Below are 10364 nucleotides of genomic sequence, written 5' to 3'. Positions count from 1 at the left end.
GCGGCGAGCGATATAGTCGTTTTTCCGAAGAACTTTGGAGATCCGGCTGACCTTACGTCCACCCCCAAAGCCTATGCCACAAAAATTTTCAACAAGCTCACAAAAGCGGGAAAATGGGAGCTAGAGCAAGATCTGCTCAACTCCATGGTAGACAATGCCTGGGGTAAACCTGACGCCGAGTCGTCGGAGATCCAGGATTTCAAAAAGGAAGCTGGCCATTTCTTCGACAAACTCATCTGCAAGCGAAAGGTAACTCCCAGTAGCCCCCAAGTATTTAGGCAGAAACTAGTGTAGTTAGCGTCTAGATACTTAGAGAAAACTCACACTAAAGGAAGATTTAAATGTCGTGGTAGCCCCAAGCATTATGGCGGAAAGTTTTCTGGCAATAATGCTTTAGAAAGACTTAACCATAAAATACTTGTGGAACTTACTCCTGCACTGATTGGATTTTCAGGAACAGCAGGCTCTGCATTACGAGCTGCAAAACAATATTGCTCTTCAGCGCCGCGTTACCCTCAGTCAGGCGGAAAAGATCCAGCTGTTCATGCAAGAGAACGCGGATCTAAAAAAGCAGCTGTCAGAAGCCCAAGGTTGGTTTTCGACTTTCTTTGCCCATAGATTATGTTCCGCATCTCAAACTTGATGTTTACATATCTTGAATAGGTGCATCCTCGTACCTCGCCGCAGCCTCCTCCGAGCTGGAAACTCTGCGCGCCTCCCAGAAAAATCTTTAGGCGAAACTCGCAGGGGTGGAGAAAAAACTTGCTGAGAAGAACTTGGAGCTCATCCGAAAGGAGGGTGAGTTCCAGTTAAAAAGAAAAACTAACAGCGACACCATCCAGAAGCAACAAAAGGAGCTTGGTGGGCTCCGGAATTATATGGAGACAACGGAGACATACTGGGACCTGCTGAACTCCGACGTCATGGGTAAGTTTCCGGAATTATATAACAACATAAGTGCCAAGCTTAGTCTGTTATGCTCATTGAGTATTGTTTCTTCCAGATCCACTTGGATATAACGAGGAGCGTCGGAGCCAATTTCCCCGGGACGACCTGCTTCAGTTTGCTGGCGATGACTGCAAGGATCTCATATCCGCCGCCCGAAAGATTTGCCACAACCTGAAAATCAAGAAGAGCCGAACCTGCGACATTCGAGAGCTTATCCAAAGGATTGATCTTCTTCCGGAGCTGGTGGTGGATCTACAAGCGTCCTCCGCTCGTGGTGCTGCCGCCAACGCTCTAGCTATGTGCCTTGCGCACCACCCGGATCTAGACGTGGACCGAGTCACTTCCGGCGTTCCTCCAAGTGCAAATGTCGATGCGCTGTTGGACGCCGTTAGCGGCTTCGACACCCGCATCGCCCCGAGAATTCGCCACGAGGAATTTTATGACAAGGTGGTTCTTCCATCCGACGAACCCCTTGAAGCAGAATTCCAGAAGGAGCGCGAGGCGGAAGCCCGACCTGCTCAGTCCGGAAGCCAGTATACCTGGACAAGCTCCAAGGGCAAGGGTGGCGAGGCAGCTCCGACTGAAGAAGAAGATGACGATGTTTCCTCTCCGGCCAAGAGCGGAGAAAAAGCTAAGGAGAAGTAAAACTTATTCCTGCGGGAAGAAAAAAAGCATCATTTTGGCCCCTAGAGGGTTTGTAATATAACTTAAATTCTTAAGTAGCTAGGGACGAAACAGTTATGCATGGGCGGAAAAAACTTATCCTGCTATCCGTATGAATTTATTTGCATGTTTCGTTTATTGAAAGCAAGTGCTGGTTTTTATGCTTTCCGGCTTGCTCACTTGACCTTCCGCGAGCCGGAGGACCTTTAGCCGGAAAAACTCGCCAGCGGCGACGAAGCCCAATGGCAATCCGTCAATAACCGCGGAAACAAGCCCCCAGCCGAGGTGCCGGAAGTCGCTACCAGGAATCCATGAGTTTGCAACAGAAAGCATTTCCACCAGAAAACTTAAGCTTACGTCCTAAAGGACGATTTTTGAAAATCACAACTTTCATACACGCCTAGGCGGAAAATGTACAGCTCTGCGGTTTTAGTTGGAAAACATACACGATCAAAAAATGAATAAGTAAAGGAGGTAAAAGACTCAAAGAGTGAACCAAAAGCTTTATTTCATTGATAATGTATAAATATTACAGAGTATATAACTCAAAAAATTTGCTAAGTGTGGAAAAGACGTAGTTGTGCAATGTTCCAAGGATGTTTTGTCTCATCGTATATGTCACCCGGATTCTCACGCTTGCGTTTCCGGTGCCAGTTAGCAGGTCTATCCTTTAGCTCCCGGAAATCAACAAGGTAGTGCGATCCATTATGAAGTACTTTGCTAACGACGAAGGGTCCTTCCCATGGAGATTGCAACTTATGATCTTTCACCTGGCGAAGGCGGAGGACCAAGTCTCCGGCCATGAACGACGATTCCGAACCCGACGGCTGTGAGAGCGTCGCAGTTTCTGCTGGTAGATGGTGGAGCGTTGGTCAGCTAGATTCCGAGCTTCTTCTATCAGTTCCACAGATAGCTGTCTGGCCTCGTCAGCAGTTTCTTCATTATAGGTGGAAACTCGCGGTGAATCGTGGATGATGTCGGAGGGGAGCACGGCTTCGGATCCGTAGACCAGAAAGAACGGAGTAAATCCGGTTGACCTGTTAGGGGTAGTTCGTAAACTCCACAAGATAGAGTCCAACTCCTCAGCCCAAGCTCCGGCTGCGTGTCACAGTGGTTCTTCAAGGCGAGGTTTAATTCCGGATAGGATGAGGCCGTTTGCTCTTTCAACTTGACCATTGGATTGTGGTTGAGCCACAGATGCGAGGTCAAGCCAGATCCCTGTGTCATGACAATAGTCTTTCAATTCTCCTTGTGCGAAGTTTGTGCCGTTGTTTGTGATTATGCTATGTGGGATGCTGAATCTCGTCACGAGGCTACAGACAAATTTTAGTGCCGTAGCACCATCGGCTTTTCTCACTGGCTTTGCCTCGATCCACTTACTGAACTTGTCAACAACGACCAGGAGGTACTCAAAACCGCCAGGAGATGATTTCTTTAATTTTCCAACCATATCGAGCCCCCAGACCGCGAACGGCCAGGTGATAGGGATGGTCTTCAGCTCTTGGGCTGGAGCGTTTGGTTGAGTAGCATAGTACTGACAACCTCGGCAAGTTTTTACCAACTTGTCAGCATCTTCTTTAGCTGTGAGCCAGTAAAATCCGAGCCGAAAGGCTTTAGCAACGAGGGACCTGGGGGCGGCATGATGCCCGCAATCCCCTGCATGGATCTCCCTGAGGATTTCAATGCCATCTTGTGTGGAGACGCATTTGAGAAATACCCCAGTTGTGCTTCGCTTGTAGAGCTATCCATCAACGATTGTGTAGGATCGTGCTCTTCTGGTGATCTGTCGTGCGAGGACCTCGTCCTCCGGCAACTTTCGATCGATGAGGTAGTCCAGGAAAGGCTGTGTCCATGCCGGAATGATAACCATCACTTCCTTAGCCGGAGATACTGCCACCTCTGGGTTTTCCGGGTTAGCACCCTTCACCGAGGGTATCCGCAGGTGCTCCAGGAAAATGCCAGGCAGAATTGGTTTCCTGCCGGATCCGAGCTTGGATAGCATATCTGCCGCTGTGTTATCGTCTCTCCTGACGTACTTGACTTCGTATCCGAGGAAGCATTTGGCGATCTCGTCTACTTCATCTCTGTGAGCCGCCATGACGGAGTTTCTGGTGTTCCAGGTTCCGGCTACTTGTTGTGCCACCAGGTCGGAATCTCCGCAGCAAATGATGTGCTTGATCCCAATTTCCTTAGTGATGCGCATACCGTGTAGTAGAGCCTCGTATTCCGCCATATTATTTGTGGCTTCGAAGTGAATCTGTAGAACGTACTGCAGTTCTTCTCCGGTAGGGGACTTCAGGGTGACTCCGGCTCCTGAGCCTTGATGCTTCTTGGATCCGTCGAAGTGCATGACCCACGTTTCAGGTTCCGGCTCCAGATTTGCATCCGGAGCTTCTGTCCAATCTACAAAGAAATCTGCCAAGATCTGGGATTTAACCGCAGTCCTTGCTTTGTAATTGATGTCGAAGGCGGATAACTCAATGCCCCATTTTGCTGTGCGTCCTGTTGCGTCAGCGTTGTTAAGTATTGTAGACAGGGGAGCTTTGCTCACGACTGTTACTGGATGCTCTTGGAAGTAGTGCCTCAGCTTCCTGCTACCTAGGAACACGCCATAGGCTAGCTTTTGAAAGTGAGGATATCTTTGCTTGGATTCCGTCAGCACCTCGCTGATGTAATAGACTGGCCGTTGGACTCCGTACTCGTGAGCTTCTTCCTTTCGCTCCACTACGATGACGAGGCCGAAGACTTTGTTGGAGGCTGCCAGATAAAGGAGCACGGGCTCTGACTCTTCTGGAGCTGCTAGGATAGGTGGGGAGGTAAGTATTTCCTTCAACCCTCGAAGTGCTGCATCTGCTGCGTCATCCCAGACAATTTTTTCTGTTTTCTTCAATAGCTTATACAAAGGTAGCGCCTTCTCGCCAAGACGGCTGACAAACCTACTGATTGATGCAACACAACCAGTTAGTCGCTGCACATCTTTGAGACAAGTTGGCCTTTTGATGCGCAGGATTGCCTTGATTTTCTCCGGGTTAACCTCAATGCCCCTATGAGAGACGATGAAGCCAAGGAGTTTTCCGGCTGGAACGCCAAAGACGCACTTCAGCGGATTTAACATCATCTTGTACCGTCGGAGATTCTCAAAGGTTTGTGTGAGATCGCTGATCAAGTCGGATCCTTTTCGGGTCATGACCGCGATGTCGTCGATGTAAGCGTGTACGTTCCGGCCAATTTGGTCCTTCAGGCACCGCTGCATCGTACGTTGGTAAGTGGCACCTGCATTTTTCAAACCAAAAGGCATGGTGACATAGCAGTAAGTGCCGAACGGGGTGATGAACGAGGTCGCCTTTTGGTCAGACTTCTTCATCCGGATCTGGTGATACCCGGAATATGCGTCAAGAAAACACAGAAGTTCCGCACCTGCTGTCGAATCAATGACTTGGTCAATGCGCGGCAGGGGAAACGGATCCTTCGGACAATGCTTATTCAAGCCGGAGTAATCGATGCACATTCTTAGTATTTCAGAATTCTTTTTGGGTACAAGGACGGGGTTTGCGACCCAATCAGTATGGATAACTTCTACTACAAATCCTGCCTCTAATAACTTTGCTAGTTCCATTCCTATGGCGCGGCGCTTCTTATCTCCAAAGCGTCGCATAACTTGCTTCACCGGTTTAGCCCCCGGGTTTATGTTGAGGTAGTGCTCGGCGAGTTCCCTTGGTACTCCTGACATGTCAGAAGGCTATCATGCGAAGATGTCCATGTTAGCGCGAAGGAACTCGACGAGCGCGTCTTCCTATTTGGGGTCTGTAACACCCCAAAATTTCAAACAAAATAAAGAAAATGAATTTCCTTTTTCCAAAAATTGGAGCCAACAAAAACTTTTACTCAATTGAGTTTGGTGCATAGAGCTCCTACCCAATTGTTGTGAATTTTGCTTTGATGCCTGTGTAAAGTATTTTGAAATGTTTTCTAAACCCTAACCCTACCTTTCTCAAAATCAAAGAGGAACTTTTAAAAAGAAAATAAAACAAATTGTGAGGCATATGTGGGCTAATGGCTAATTCTTCAATAATTGACCTATGCCCTATCTGCCTTACCCAAATGGTTGGAAACCACGAGTAACCCTAACCAACCCCTTTTGACCCCAAAATCATGATCCTTTGGATCAAAGAAAAATAAAGAAAAAGATTAAAGAAATTGCAAAACCCTCACATATGGTTTATGGCCATTTTTGAAAATCTTTAACCTAGGCCATATAAAATTGTGCCAATGGTTGGGAAACCCTTTTAAACTAAAAAGGACCCTTTTTGAATCAAAGGAACCAAAATCAAATCAAAGAAAAATCAAAAAAACCAAGTACATGTGATAATGGTCACTTTTGACCTTTTTATTATCATACCCACTTTGAGCCCTTTTATTAGGAGATTTTCAAACCAAACCCTACCAACTCTTTGCACCTCATCCAAGACCTCATCAAGATGAGCACTTTTGATGTTGACCACTTTGACCAGAGAGTTGACCATTGCTCACATTAGTCAAGCCAAGTTGCAACTTTGAACCCAATTCTAGTCTTTCTCAAAATTTAGAAATTTTGCAAACCAACTCTAAACCTCAAACCAAGACCACCAATGAGTGCCAAACATTATTTAGAACCCATCCATGCAGAAATTTGGTCAAAATCCCACCCATAGGAGACCTTTGCTTGTAGTATATGTGGAGCACATAGAGTAAAAATTAGGGTACACCCACTCCCACCAACTTGTACCACCTCCTCTCTCCCTCACTTGTACCTCTCTATAGTGCAACATGTACCACAAAACCTCACCAATGACCTCACCAAGCCTTGTCATGATCATCCTCACACCACTATGCCAAGTACATGGTGTATGTCACATACACTTTGCCAAATTTTAATTGTACAAGCTCTAGGCCTCTCCAACCATGACAACCTTGTCAAACCACCTTGCCACACCCCACTCTAGTAAGCCATGCCCTCAGAAGCCAAGAAAGCTTGCACAAAGGATCCAAACAAGACCATGCCAATCACCATGATCACCACCTAGTCACCACCTACCCCTGCCCTCTCCAGTCTACCTCACCATGTCTTGAAGGCTCCCTTTTCCCTGCTGATGACACTGGACAAAGTCCCAAGCCAAGAGGAAGCCGACAACTCCCAGGACACGACGTGGTCACCATCCTCGGGCTCGCCAGAGCGCGCACCGGCATGGCCTTGGGCACGCCAGTACGCGGCCGCGCCTCATCACGATCTTCCTTCCCTCGACCCCTCCTTGCACCTACAGCCTTCCCTCGACGTCAGCAACCCCGTGGACAACCTCATTGCCCCGCGGAAGCCCTGTAGACGACGCCCTCGTCGCCGTCCTCCGCCACGGGTACGCCAGAGATGACGACCACCTGCACTCCTCCGTCACTCCCCTGCAGCGCCACGAAGCGCGTCAGCACCGCCTCGACGTCGCCTACACGACGCGCCCATCGCTTGCCCCTTCACCGCCCTGGAACGACGACGCCCTGATCAACTGCCCCGCTCCGCCTCGGCCTCGTCTCGACCCTATAAAAGGAGCAAGCCCCGGCCTCCATTCTTCACACCCTCGCCCTCCTCTCATCTCAGTAGCTCGCCTCGACTCCTCTCCGCCCCACATTGCCCTCTCAGTCGCCGGAATTTCACCGGAGCCTCCGCGGCAGTAGCAAGACGGCGCCGTCGATTGGCGCCACCTCAGCTCCTCCTACCGCCACCAGTCGCATCGCCGTCGTCGACAACGCCGCCCTGCGTCAACGCCCAACCTCGCCGGACCTTGGTTAGCTCGCCGATCCTCTCCCTCCGCCGTGCCAGGGTTTCTTCTCGCCGGAGACGACGACGCCTCGCGTCCGTCCGATCTATCTCTGATCGTGCGTCCCTGGTTAAAACATACCGTTTCGGTGTTATAACTCACCGACGCGTGGGTCCACGTTGTCAGTTGGCCCGCGTGCACCGTGGGCGTAGTTGGGCTGGCCCAGATCTTTTCCTCTCATGCTGGCCCAAACCCTTTCCCGCCAAGCCCACGTTTTTGAATTTAGATTTAAACTTTTTCAGTCAAATTCAATACTGGTGCTAACTTCAAAATTGCATAGTTTCAAAACCACTGGGCCAAATTTGGTGAATTTGGTATTGCTGGAAAGCTTGTCAAAAGTTCTATCCAACCCCACTGGTCTCACCCTGAGTTTTGTTTTAGAATTAAAGTAGCAAAATAAACAAGGCAGAGACTTTTGTGACTTCAACCAATTGTTAAAAATCAACCACAAATGATTTTGAGTTGATTCCAACTCCTATAACCCACATTTCACCTACACTAATTGTTTCTGCAAAAATATGACATGGTTACCTTGGGTGATCATGGCCTAGTTTAATTAGAGGACTATTTGGCTATTTCTAGTCAAAGATATTGTCCAAAACTATTTAGAAATTTTATGAGAATCTTTATCTCATTTAAATCTTGTCACAAACAATCCATTATGAGATAAAGGCTCTGGTTATTTAGCTCTCATATGGTTTGTTTGATGATCTTAAATCATCACCATGTTAGGGTTAACATGTATGAGGTGCCCCACCTCATTTAAATCATTTTCTTAAATGATAAGTATGAAGAGGTTGACTTTGGTCAAACTAGGTCATATATTACTCATTAAAGAAATTAAATCTTAATGGTATACTTAGAGGAAGTCATTCCTCTAAAGAAGACAAAGAAGCACCTTAATTAGTATGAGAGGAAATTATTTCTCTTTAATAAGAAAACAAATCCACCAACTTGTTATTGGTGTGTGATGATAGTTTAGCTTGAGAGACTTATGTGTGCTTAGTTTAGTATATAAGATTGGTGTGGTGATTGTACTTCGTATTCGTATTTTAGGCGCTAGTACGGAGGAATATCCAGAGGAGGAGGAGGCCTACTTCCAAGAAGAAGAAGACCACTTTGATCAGTACCACCACCAAGGCAAGCTAATACACTTGCAAAGTGCAAAGCTCTTCAAGAGCAATGCATCATCCTATTTTATTTTATGCTTAGTGGTCCTATCCCAAGTTTTACTCTACAAGTTTTACTACTTTTACTTTCAAAGTACCTTTTTGATTTATGTTTCACTTGGTCTAGAGTAGCACATGAGTACCAAGCTTAGCCTAGAACAAGCAAAGCTAAGTTAGCACCCCTCATGATTAGTGCTATTGCTAACAAATAAAACTTGACTACTCTAGATGGGAACTTGGTGAAGTGAAGTTGTTTTTGAATGATTCTTGAAATGTGATATGACTAAGAGAAGATGGTGATTTTTGATTTAAAACTGATATTGGGTTGGATGCGATACCTTTCCAATTTACAAGTACCCCCACAATACCTGATTATGGGTAGGGCTTAACTGGAAATTTATATATCTTAGTATGGGTTCCCTCTAAACAAGCATCATAGGGGTTATGCCGAGGCTGCCTCCGTTGTTGGGAAATGATGTGAATTGAGGTGAATTGTACGGCCAAGCCCTGTGCAGTTCCCAGGTTGACAGTTGGTCTTCACTGGGAGGCCAAGCTCATGGGGAGAGGTGCCTATACTAGGGTTTGTAAGTGAAAGGTTATGGTTGATGATCCGCGTACTGAGTTACGATGATTCGGGGTTATCCCCGACGGATGTAATCAAATGTTGTGGCACAAGTGTGCAACCTCTGCAGAGTGTAAACCTATTCGAATAGCCGTGTCCACGGTTACGGACGGTTGGAAAGGCCATACAGTTTCCGGTGTCAGAATTTCTTCAAAAGGTGGAATGGTGAATGGTGACTTGACTTGAATCACAACTGAGTTGTGGGAATGACACTGATGTTCCCACTTGAGTTAGTTAGCAAATAAAGGGTTTACTAAAGTGTTTGTAAACTAAAACTGGCTTTATGCAAATGAAACTAGAGCTTAGAACCCCCTTATTATAGTTGATACTACTTACCTTAGTATTAGTTTGCGAGTACCTTAAAGTACTCATGGCTGTGTCCCTGGCTATTCAAATGGCCAGACTATGAAGAAGAGTACCGGAACCCGGAAGAAGGACAGCAGGACGTCTACGATAACTAGGATCACTCCTGACGTCAACAGTTGCCTGTGGAATAGATGGACTACTACTACGCTACTTCGCTTCCGCTATGTGTGTTGTAATTGATCGATAGATCAACTATTATTGTAATGAGACTGGATCATGTGATCCTTTGTTGTAAGACTATTATGTGTTGTAATGAATGATGTGTTGTGATATCGATCTATTATGTCTCGCAAAAACAATACTCCTGGGATTGCGAGGAATGGCATAATAGGCATCTGGACTTAAAAATCCGGGTGTTGACAGGGTCCATGTTGGCTCCGACTGAGACCTGTTTAGATGAATCTCCCTTCTTGAGGTCGATGCTTTTGGTCTCTATCGCGGCCTTGAACGAAGTTTTCTGTTCGGAGATCTGCTTCTTGGTGGTTTGCATCTCTTTTGGATCCACCGCGGCTCTGTAGCCTTTCAGCTCTTCTCCGGATATCACAGACTCTGCGAAGGCGGCTTCGCCCAACTCGCACTCGTGACCCTTCTTGTAGTCTCCGGATACGGTAATCATACCATTTGGACCCGGAATCTTGAGCTTATTGTAGATGTAGCACGCTCTTGCGTGGAATTTGTGGTAGGTGGGCCTGCCGAAGATGACGTGGTAGGAGCTCTTGAAGGGCATGACCTCAAACGTGATCATCTCTT

Source organism: Lolium perenne, chromosome 7 (assembly GCF_019359855.2).
Source record: "Lolium perenne isolate Kyuss_39 chromosome 7, Kyuss_2.0, whole genome shotgun sequence".
Classification (NCBI taxonomy): Eukaryota; Viridiplantae; Streptophyta; class Magnoliopsida; order Poales; family Poaceae; genus Lolium; species Lolium perenne.
This window is presented reverse-complemented; position numbering follows the sequence as displayed.